The sequence below is a fragment of the Montipora capricornis genome, chromosome 5 (genome assembly GCF_036669925.1).
Source record: "Montipora capricornis isolate CH-2021 chromosome 5, ASM3666992v2, whole genome shotgun sequence".
In the NCBI taxonomy this organism is placed as follows: domain Eukaryota; kingdom Metazoa; phylum Cnidaria; class Anthozoa; order Scleractinia; family Acroporidae; genus Montipora; species Montipora capricornis.
In genome coordinates this window covers 25,615,225-25,627,046 of record NC_090887.1, presented here as the reverse complement: position 1 = coordinate 25,627,046, position 11,822 = coordinate 25,615,225, and positions in this window count along the sequence as shown.

Sequence of the window (11,822 nt, the reverse complement as noted above, 5' to 3'; positions counted from 1 at the left end):
GGCGAAGCCGAAGGATTTATTCGGGATTGTCATGGGCATATGTTTGCTTGTCACGGTGAACGTGGTACATTCATGTAACTCGCTTGATAAACTTCACTTCGAAGGAGACTGCAATCGTCAACTGGATACGGACAAATTCATCATTAGCTGTGGTCTTACTTTTCTTGAGGTGATGTTGGACGGAAAATTGTTGTTAATTATTATTTGACCTGGCTGCAAGGGAAATCCATCAGTTTGGTCACGAAAAAGCGAAGACGGCAGAGCTACAGTGTTAAAAATTGCAACGAATTACGCAATGTGTTTAAAGTTAATTTCTCCGTCATCATAGTCGCCAATTTAAAACCTCAACAGTCATATTCAGCTTACAGACAAGATAATAATCAATACTGAGAGTTTGACCGCTTGCTTTAGAACAATCTGAGAGCGAAATAGAGTGTAAAGATGACTTAATTTGAATCTTTTTACAATTTGCATCATAATTTGTTTATCACCTGCTGTCAAAATACGACTTTCCCCAAGTTAGTTTTCTAACATTTACGAACTATAATAAATCGCTGTTGCAAATTCAGTGACGGAAAAAATAGTACTTTAGGGAAAAATGCGAAAATAGATGCGCTCGTTTTTGTCGTTTTCCAAAACGGCCGACACCTTACATAGTAAAGCCAACATTTTTTCCTTCTTCATAAAAGACAAAGCAGTTTTGAAACATCCTTTAGTAATCAGAGGTATAGGTGTCCTTTCTGGTGGAATTTCATTAGAACTGACTCACATCTATGCGAGAGGTAGACACATATAAATTACCCATTCTAAGTATCAAAACATGGGCTTATTGTTGTCATGATTAATGGAGGTTACCATAGCAACGGTAACTCAGCTGGCCCAAATATGGTTGTTTTCGTTTATCTTCCCGGGCAACATATCTCCACACAAAAAATGAAGGGTGAGTTTAAGAACTCCACTTCCAACTTTGCGTGACTTTCTCAGAGAACTGTTCTTAACTTGGTTTGGGCGTTTCATTTTCTTAGCACGGTGCATTTACAACGCTTTGCATACTATAAAGCCATCTTGAAAATATTGCCTAAAATAATATAAAATATGCTTTAACATATTATTCCACCCTTTAAGAGGTCGCCATCCCGGCGACAAAAGAAGGTAGTAACTGAAGGGAGCGAAAATGCGCAGCACTATTTTGTTAAAAGATTTTTTTTTTTTTTTTTTTTGCAGGTAACATCTAAGAAGTCTCTGAATGAGGTTAGTTAATCTATATTCCATAGAAGGGTAATAATCAGCAGCGCCATTTAACCACCAAACAATACTAACTTGAAAAGGGAAAGACAACTTGCAACGAGCTCGAGCTGTATTCAAGACAGGAGTGCCTTGAAATTCACGGCATTCCTCTACCTCAGAAAGAAAGGGATATTGAAGAAAATACCAACGAACTAGTTCTCAAAATCGGAGATATGATGGGTGTTTCAGTGCGTCCTGGGGATATTTCGGTCAGCCATCGTATTCCAACCAGCCAGAAATATCAGGGAAGGAGATCTGCTCCTGCTATTAAACTGAAATTTACCCGGCGTGATACAAAGGAGATATTCTATCGTGGGCGAAAAGAGCTGAGAGCCTTGACAACTAAAGAATTCGACTTTTCAGACGCCGAAGGCGTGCGCGCGCAGAGCACCATTGCTAAGAAAATATGGTAACCCATCCATGTTAGAAAATTTGGCTTTATAGCCATGACGTCATGAACGTCCGTCCGTACGTACGTACGCACGTCCATCCACCCCTCCATGTATGCCAATGTGACCAGTATCACGTAACCATATCACGGGCTCAACTTTAGAGCTCATAGAGCAGACAATACTCCGGTTTACACTATAGCTAGTTTACAGCATACATCTTTGATATTGGACATCAATGTTATGGTCAATTGACACCTGTCAAAACAAGGTATCCGCTGACCAGTATCACGTCACCATATCGCGGGCTCAAGATAGACCTTATCGAGGTCAAAGGAAAGGTTAGGTTTATACAAACGTTGTCCGTGTAGCACTTATATTTTAAACAGAATTAACTGAAGGGAGTGTAGCGTAACGTGAAGTGTTAGATTTCTATCCCATATGAACCATGTGAGCGTTAGCCCTACTGATAGAACTGGGCCCACACAAGGACAGAGAAAAACTCTGACCAGGGTGGGAATTGAACCCACGACCTTCGGGTTAGATCTCCGCCGCTCTACCGACTGAGCTACAAGGTCAGACGGGAGCAGGCCGTGGGAACTGAAGATGTTATAGTCACGGCAATTAACATGTACAAGTACAAGGAAAGGTTACGTTTATACAAACGTTGGCCGTGTAGTGTAACGTGAAGTGCTAGATTTCTATCCCATATGAACCATGTGAGCGTTAGCCCTACTGATAGAACTGGGCCCACACAAGGACAGAGAAAAACTCTGACCAGGGTGGGAATTGAACCCACGACCTTCGGGTTAGATCTCCGCCGCTCTACCGACTGAGCTACAAGGTCAGACGGGAGCAGGCCGTGGGAACTGAAGATGTTATAGTCACGGCAATTAACATGCACAAGTACAAGGAAAGGTTACGTTTATACAAACGTTGGCCGTGTACCACTTATATTTTAAACAGAAATCTAGCACTTCACGTTACACTACACTCTTATCGAGGTCAGCTGTTTTTTTTTTTTAAGTTGACCGCTGCCCCGGTACTGGTTCTTGATTGGATCACAGGCTTAAGCCAGGTCAGACACTCACACTCACACCTGAACGAGGCTTAATTTTTTGCGCTCTTTCTGTGGCTCGATGCGGCTACACAGCCATGCTACGTCAGCAAAGCTCTCGACAGTCGATGCTTTTCGTGTTCAGGTACGTTTGGAAAATATATTTTTCTTGCATTTTTTGCTGGTTTAGGCATAATATAGCTGTAGTTATTCAAGTCAAACTTTGGAGGGATATAAACGTACAGCTGAGTGTTTATTTTTAAGTTGTTTAGGGCTGCTTTTTGCTCTGAATTGCAGTTTTTGGTATGTCTTAAGATGTTTAATTTCGATTCTACTAAGGTTGCAAGACGCCTGGACGGCCTATGTCAAAAGAACAGAAACGAAAGAAGAGAGAAAGAGAACGAGAACGACAAAACGGTACACCAGTAATAGCTATAAAGTTGGTGGAAGAAGTTACTCCACTAAACCGTTTGTTATTTCTACGGATAAGTTATTTCAAGTGGATGCATATTTCTAAAACGTGGTTGAGTCGTTTTTTCTTTTGTTCAGGAATGAAACTCGAAACTGGAGTTAAATAACAATCATCTGTACTCTTTTTGGACAGAAATAATGTGTTGCTGGTTTGTTTGGCCTTAAAATGCGAGGGAACAAGAAGCTTTTTTACTCCGCTTGCCTAACTGTTTTTTGATGTGCCTCGACAGTGACAAGAATTTTGCACTTATGTTCTGTGATCGCAATGAGTTCTCATAAAAGTACAAGGAGAAATATTACCAGCTTGTGTTTTCAGAAGTTTGTTTAGAGCACATACAGGTAATTTGTTGGAGATCTTGTTTGAAGTTTGTCCTTTCTAGCCGATTCTGGTTCTAAGCTAAGCTGGCGTGTTTCAATGAAATACATCGAATTGTAAATGATGTCGTTTTCAGAGATAAAGTGGAATAAATAAAGTACATCAATAAAACTCGTTTGACCTTGAACCGACAAAGACAATCTGTCACATCACGAGCTATAGTACGTCTGTGATTTCTAATTTTAGCGCGATTCCTATTCACTAGCGTTTGACAGTCGACTCTGAAATGACTTCTTTCCTTTTTCGTTCGCTTACTGAGGATTTGCTTGCGATTCAAGAAAAACTAGACCCTTCGTAGGGTACACTGGGTTGCCTGTGGTACGTGCACCGTTCCAGACAATTTTTTAAGTTGGGGGGTCATCAAGACCATTTAAGGGGTCACCCAGAAGTCATACCGGCAGAGGCCCTTTGGCTCAGAGATTCTCACACGTTCGTTCGACGAAACAGATCTGTCCTTGCGTAATATGTAGCTCTAACACTGCACGATATTGTTTTGGTATTGTCTATCATTGTATTGCCATGGTAGAAGTCTTGTGTAAATAGCCTGAGAAGACATGTGGTTACTAGCAAAGTACTGAACCCAGAAAGATTGAAGAAAATAAATGGGAAGTGAGAAATATTGGCTACTGGGCTGACATGTTGATAAACTTCTTATCACCACAAGTTTAAGCATGCCCTCTGAGCATCTGACAGCTTTGTAATACTAAAGTTTACTAAAGTTAATCATTGTCCGGCGTCCGGCGGGGTTAGTGTCTGGATGGGTGACCAAAAACATATACCCCTTCGTAAAACAGAAGCATTGGACCGAAATTACTACTCAAGCTAACAAATGCGAACTCAGCAAGGTACAGATTTTGTTAGCTTGCTTTATGCAAAAACAAATATTGATGCAAAAGTAAATAAATATTGATACATGGTTTTTAGAAAGAGCAGAAGGAAGTTTCCAGGACAGTCGCTCGAGAATAACATATTTACGACATGAAAACAACATTAATTTTGAACCGTGAATATAGCATATAAACAGTTACGATCAGCGACAAACATTTTGGGAGATTTTTGCTACGATCAATTTTGTTATTGTACGTTTTGGCTGCACAAATAAATTGCAAAATCGAAAGTGACATCGCCGGAACTCAGCGGGCGCTATGATTACTAGTAAGTTACCGCGGCATATTTACTTGCCAAACAGTAAAGCATCTGATTTAAATGATGGCAAGATACCGGGTTTTCTTAAGTTTCTTTTTCTGTCAAGTGTTATAAAGTTTGACAATAAATGAGCGAATTCAAAACAAAGATCACAATCGCCCACCATTGTTTCTGCAAAGTCAAAAATTTACTCTCCAAGACGAGGTTATTTATTACCAGGTAATTCCATCATTTTGGAAATAGCACCTACTTTATTATTCACCGGCGTCACAATTTTGGGCTGATTTTGGGGCTCATTTTGTTGAAACTGAAGCACGCTTCCAACAGCCCTTTTTATTTTCATGAAACCTTTCCTGCTTACAGAGAAATACTAAAAATATCCTCTCGTATCACGTTTCAACCTTAAGCTCGAAAATTCAATACACAACATGATATTATAATTCACAAAGGCAGAAAATATCACAGAATCCTTTTCCAGCAAAACATTTTATTGAAACAAACAACATAAGATGCACTAAAACGCCATTCGCGTTGCAATGACTTTCGACGCCATTGCTGGTTAACGAGAATAACAAACTCACGAGGCAGAATGTATATTTATATTTAATTAAGTTAGTACAACAGAAAAACGCTGACCTCAGTTTGAGACGAAAATGCTTTACTATTGCCATAAAAACTATCCAGTTAAGCTCGCATATTATAAAACATGATGAATTCATAAAGACCACCTTTTCCAGCGAACAATTTTTTGAAACAAACAACATATTTTCTCTTAGAGACGAAAACCTCTTCCTATTTCATTGCATGCGTGAGGACAAGAAACTCAATCGTGTCAAATTACCATGTACTTCAGGTTCAAACCCTTTCCTGAAGAACAGTTTCCTTGAGTAACAAGAAAATGCTTTACTATTGGCATAAAAACTATCCAGCACACATATCATAAAACATGATGAATTCATGAAGGCCACCTTTTCCAGCGAACAATTTTTTGGAAGAAACAACATATTTGCTATTATTGCGTGCGTGAAGAGAAAAAACTCAATCGTGTCAAATATGCGCAATAGTACAACAACTAAAATTTCAGGAACAAACCGTTTCCATGAAGAACCTTTTCCTTGAATAATGAAGCACAAAATAGACGACAAGCTTTCTTTCAAATAATTCTTGGCTGTCACATTTCCAATTTTTTTTTACCTGAAGACTGTGCAGAGTTGATCACAGATCCACGTAAGGTGTTCGATTCGTTCTCTGTCTTTGTTGAATCCATAAGTTACCAGAGAAGTTTCCATTTGGTTTCAGTGTTCTACATAACAGCACACTTGGTAAATATTATTTTAGAAATTCAGCTCACTTTGATTTCTGCTCGACGGGCGACAGATTGTTGTCGAAGTCCATTACTCGTCGCTTTTGAGATTCCAGGTGCTGGTTTTCACCGCCTGCCTAGTTTATCCAACTGACTTTCCATTATTGAGCTCCATAAGGGTATATTTTGTTTAAGGATCCACTAAAACGCGATTCGCGTTACATGACTTTCGACGCCATTGCAGGCTAAGTTAATGATTCTACTGTGTCCACCAGACAAATCTACGCGGTTCCACTACCCTCTCGATCCTAAGAAAATACGCGCAGAGGGCTCTATGTACAAAGATACCACTTACCAGGGGAGTGAAAGGCAAGACTTTTACCGACACGGAAGAAAAAAAAAACACGGAACAAATGCCACCCATTTTAAGACTGGGATTGCCATACGGCAACCCAGTAACAAATACTGATGCAAAAGTAAATAAATATTGATAAACAGTTTTTAGAAAGAGCACAAAGGAAGTTTCCAGGACGGTCGCTCGATAATAACATATTTACGACATGAAAACAACATTATAATTTGAACCGTGACAATAGAATACAAACAGTTAGGATCAGCGACAAACATTTTGGGAGATTTTTGCTACGTTCAATTTTGTTATTGTACGTTTTGGTTGCACAAATAAATCGCAAAATCGAAAGTGACATCGCCGGAACTCAGCGGGCGCCATGATTACTAGTACGTTACCGCGGCATATTTACTTGCCAAACAGTAAAGCATCTGATTTAAATGATGGCAAGATACCGGGTTTTCTTAAGTTTCTTTTTCTGTCAAGTGTTATAAAGTTTGACAATAAATGAGCGAATTCAAAACAAAGATCACAATCGCCCACCATTGTTTCTGCAAAGTCAAAAATTTACTCTCCAAGACAAGTATCTATCACCAGGTAATTCCATCATTTTGGAAATAGCAGCTACTTTATTATTCACCGGCATCACAATTTTGGGCTGATTTTGGGGCTCATTTTGTTGAAACTGAAGCACGCTTCCAACAGCCCTTTTTATTTTCATGAAACCTTTCCTGCTTACAGAGCAATACTAAAAATATCCTCCCGTATCACGTTTCAACCTTAAGCTCGAAAATTCAATACACAACATGATATTATAATTCACAAAGGCAGAAAATATCACAGAATCCTTTTCCAGCAAAACATTTTATTGAAACAAACAACATAAGATGCACTAAAACGCCATTCGCGTTGCAATGACTTTCGACGCCATTGCTGGTTAACGAGAATAACAAACTCACGAGGCAGAATGTATATTTATATTTAATTAAGTTAGCACAACAGAAAAACGCTGACCTCAGTTTGACACGAAAATGCTTTACTATTGCCATAAAAACTATCCAGTTAAGCTCGCATATTATAAAACATGATGAATTCATAAAGACCATCTTTTCCAGCCAACCATTTTTTGGAAACAAACAACATATTTTCTCTTAGAGATGAAAACCTCTTCCTATTTCATTGCGTGCGTGAAGACAAAAAACTCAATCGTGTCAAATTACCATGTACTTCAGGTTCAAACCCTTTCCTGAAGAACATTTTCCTTGAATAACAAGAAAATGCTTTACTATTGCCATAAAAACTATCCAGCACATATATCATAAAACATGATGAATTCATAAAGGCCACCTTTTCCAGCGAACAATTTTTTGGAACAAACAACATATTTGCTATTACGAGGCAAAAACCCCTTCCCATTTCATTACGTCCGTGAAGAGAAAAAACTCAATCGTGTCAAATATGCGCAATATTACAACAAACTAAAATTTCAGGATCAAACCGTTTCCACGAAGAACCTTTTCCTTGAATAATGAAGCACAAAATACACGACAAGCTTTCTTTCAAATAATTCTTGGCTGTCACATTTCCAATTTTTTTTTACCTGAAGACTGTGCAGAGTTGATCACAGATCCACTTAAGGAGTTAGATTCGTTCTCTGTCTTTGTTGAACCCATAAGTTACCAGAGAATTTTCCATTTGGTTTCAGTGTCCTACATAACAGCACACTTGGCAAAATCTTCAAAATGCAGCTCACTTTGATTTCGGCTCGACGAGCGACAGATTGTTGTCAAAGTCCATTACTCGTCGCTGTTAAGATTCCACCACCTGTCTTGTTCAGTATCCAAATGACTTGCCATTATTGAGCTTAATAAGGGTATATTTTGTTCAAAGATCCACTAAAACGCCATTCGTGTTACATGACTTTCGGCGCCATTGCCGGTTAAGTTTATCATTCTACTGTGTCCACCAGAGAAATCTACGCATTTCCACCACCCTCTCTATCCTAAGAAAATACGAGCAGAAGGCTCCATGCACAAAGATACCACTTAGCAGGGGAGTGACAGGCAAGACTTTTACCGACACGAAAAAAAAACAAAAAAAACAAATAAAACAAACAAATCCCACCCAATTTCCGACTTGGATTGCCATACTGGCAACCCAGTAATTAATTGCCTAACTGGTGAATTCGACAGTAGATTGCGCTGGAAAAACCGATTTCACACTCATTCCTTCGTGATTCATGCGCTCAGTCGGTTTTCAGGTGAAATTATCCGTGAAATTCGCTAGTTAGGCAGCGAAGAAAATGTTACATAATTAAGTCCGGGAAAACCAAAAGGCGGACAGTTCCAAAGCCTTTTATTTTCACTAATCCTACAGCCAGTAAAAATAAACAAGCCAGGGGCTCCGCTTTTAGGCTTGGCTAAATCTATATATTAAATGAGTGTCTAACTGAAGTAAATAAAGAACTCTTTAAGGCCACACTTAAAGTAAAGGAAGATCACAGTTATGATCACATTTGGACCTTAAATGGAAGGATTTATTTGCGGAGGGACCAAGACAGCTCTGTCGAAAGCAGAAAGATTTAGGATCTAAGAACATTTAAGATTTGCATACATACATACATACTTAATTTGTTAAAGCAGGTCGGTAGTGGCAGCTAAAGAGCTGATGTGGACCTGCTAAACTTAATAATACAATTAAATCCTACCATATAAACCTACCAATTAAACTACAATACTTTTTAAGACTAGGATACAAACGTTAATACTAAAGTAAAAAAAACTGTCAATTTACAACAAGAGAAAATAACCTACTAATTTTAGATAGATTCAAAAAAAAAAATTTAAGAGGTGTAAATACTAACGTTTAATAATACAAAAAGTTAATATCCTTATTAAGATTTATTGTAGTCCCTTTATTAAATGTTATTTTGTTGAGGCTGGTTTTGTTGCGGTTCAGTGCTACTTTCAAAGCATCTAGCTTTTCCAAGTTGCTTGTCCTTCTATCCAGTGAATTCCATACCACAATCCCCCTATATGAGAAGCTATTTCTTCCTAACTCTGTTTTCTTCCGTCTCACCTCAAGTAATACACCTTTGCGCTTGGATTCAGTAAAAGTAAAGAATGGCAATAACCTATGGTTTAAGCCCTGCTTAACTTTAAAAACCTCTATAGCAAGCCTACGTTTGTAAAGGTATCTTAGATCTTGCCACTTGATATAGCTCAGTACTTCACTTTCCAAAATATTCTGAGGAACTCTATGGATAAATCTACCAACTTTAATATGTAAGTTCTCAATTTCATATAGCTTAGCCACAGAACAGTTGCCCCAGACAGATATGAAATATGTTATTTGTGGAATTACCGTTCTAAAATAAAATGCCTCTAGTAATTTGGGTGATAGATATCGCATTTTCTTTAGCACACGATACTGACCACTTAGTGATTTATGTGTCTTCTCTAACTGATCTCTCCATGTCAGTTTGTTGTCGATAACCACACCCACTAATTTCGTTTTCATTGTGTAGTCGATTTGTGTACCCCCATGCGTCACAGGCAACAGTGGGCCCACAAACTGATCATGTTGGATAATCATTACTTCGGACTTTCCAGAGTGCCGAGTCAGCTTATTTAGTCTGCAGAAAGCGCAGATCTCTTTAAAGAGACAATTCATTTTAATTGTAACATCATCAGGATTATCTCCAATTACAAAGGCAGTGGTGTCGTCTGCATACAGATGTAGCTCGCCTTGTGTTATGCAATCGGGGAAATCATTAACATAGATCGAGAACAGCCTAGGCCCAAGTAACGAACCTTGTGGGACACCGTATTTAACTTCTAATACAGGCGATTTCACTCCATTTAGTTCAACAAATTGGTGTCGATTTGATAGATAGCTATTTAGCCAATGAAAAAGGTTGCCACTAATGCCACAGGCCTGCAATTTATGGGACAAGATTGCTGGAAAGACCGAGTCAAAGGCTTTCCGGAAGTCTATAAATATAGCGCCAATAACTTTTCCTTCATCGATATGATGATTCCAGGTTTCAGTAAGGTACAGTAGGAGAGACTCTGATGATATACCTTTCCTGTAACCCCACTGGTTGTCATGCAGTACGTCATTCAGGTGCGGATCAATGGTATCACAGAGGACTGACTCTACAGCTTTACTAGGTATACTCAACATAGTCAGTGGCCTGTAATTCCCACAGTATGCACAGTCTCCACCTTTGTATAATACTTTAACTTTACCAATCTTCCACTGACTTGGATATTTACCTTGCTCGTAGCTCATTTTGCTTAAATTTGAGATGCCATACGCAATTTCCTTTGAAACAATTTTCATTTCTTTTGATGTTATACCATCACTCCCATGGGATTTTCGAATATTAAGTATTGCAAGTTTACTGCAAAAAACCGCATGACCAAATGATACATCCGAAATTGTTGGTGTAATCCTTGAGATGAATGACAGCCTATCCACAGTGGTGGTTGGAAAGTTAGAAGCTAATTTCTCACCCACTGTTGCAAAAAAGGAGTTCATGGTGGCTGATTTTTCATGATCATCATACACTAAAACATCATTGCTGTTTCTGACTCGGCCAATTCTCATGCTGCTTTTTCCTCTTCTTGTTAATTGGTTCATAATCTTCCAAAAGTCCCTTGATCCTTTACTGGTGGTGTTTAGCATATTTGTCCAGTACTCTGCCTCAGCACTTCTGAGAGCTTTGATTTCCTTATTTCTCAGTTCTTTGTACCTTACCCTATCCTCCAAGCTTCCTGTCCTCTGTGCTTTCAATAGTTGTTGATACCTTTGGTTCATGAGTTTTCTTATACTACCATTCATCCAGGGTAGAGACTTGGAGCGGACCTTTGCCTTTCTTTCTGGTAAAAATTCTAATTTAATGTCCTGATACAGAGCATTTGCCATCCAGTAGTTGTCATCAATATCATCAAAGACATTACAGGCATGCCATGGAATAAAGGCCACTTGTTGTCTGAAGGTGTCTTGATTGCAGTTTTTCCAGTCGATTGCCGACCTGACTACTGGTGGGACTCTTGTTTTAGATAATTTCAATACTGTGTATATCAATCTGTGATCTGCAATACAAGTGTCAAATACCCCTGCCTTAACAACTTTGGTTTTGTCACTTATGATTGAGAGGTCAATTGATGTCTTTGTAGTTTCCGTAATCCTTGTAGGTTCTTTGATGACATTTGTCAATGAAAACTTTCTCAGCACATTTGTGAGCTTTCTTCCTTGATCAGAGTCATTTACTTTAGCGACGGCCTCATGTCTCGTGTTACATAACACATTTCTTTTTCTTGCAAATACAGTCAAGTTGCCTTTCCATCATACCGAAGAAGTTTGTGTCTTTCGGAGGTCTATACATAATTGACAATGCCAGGTTTTGTGAGTGGAATTTTAGCTCAGCCCATATTGCC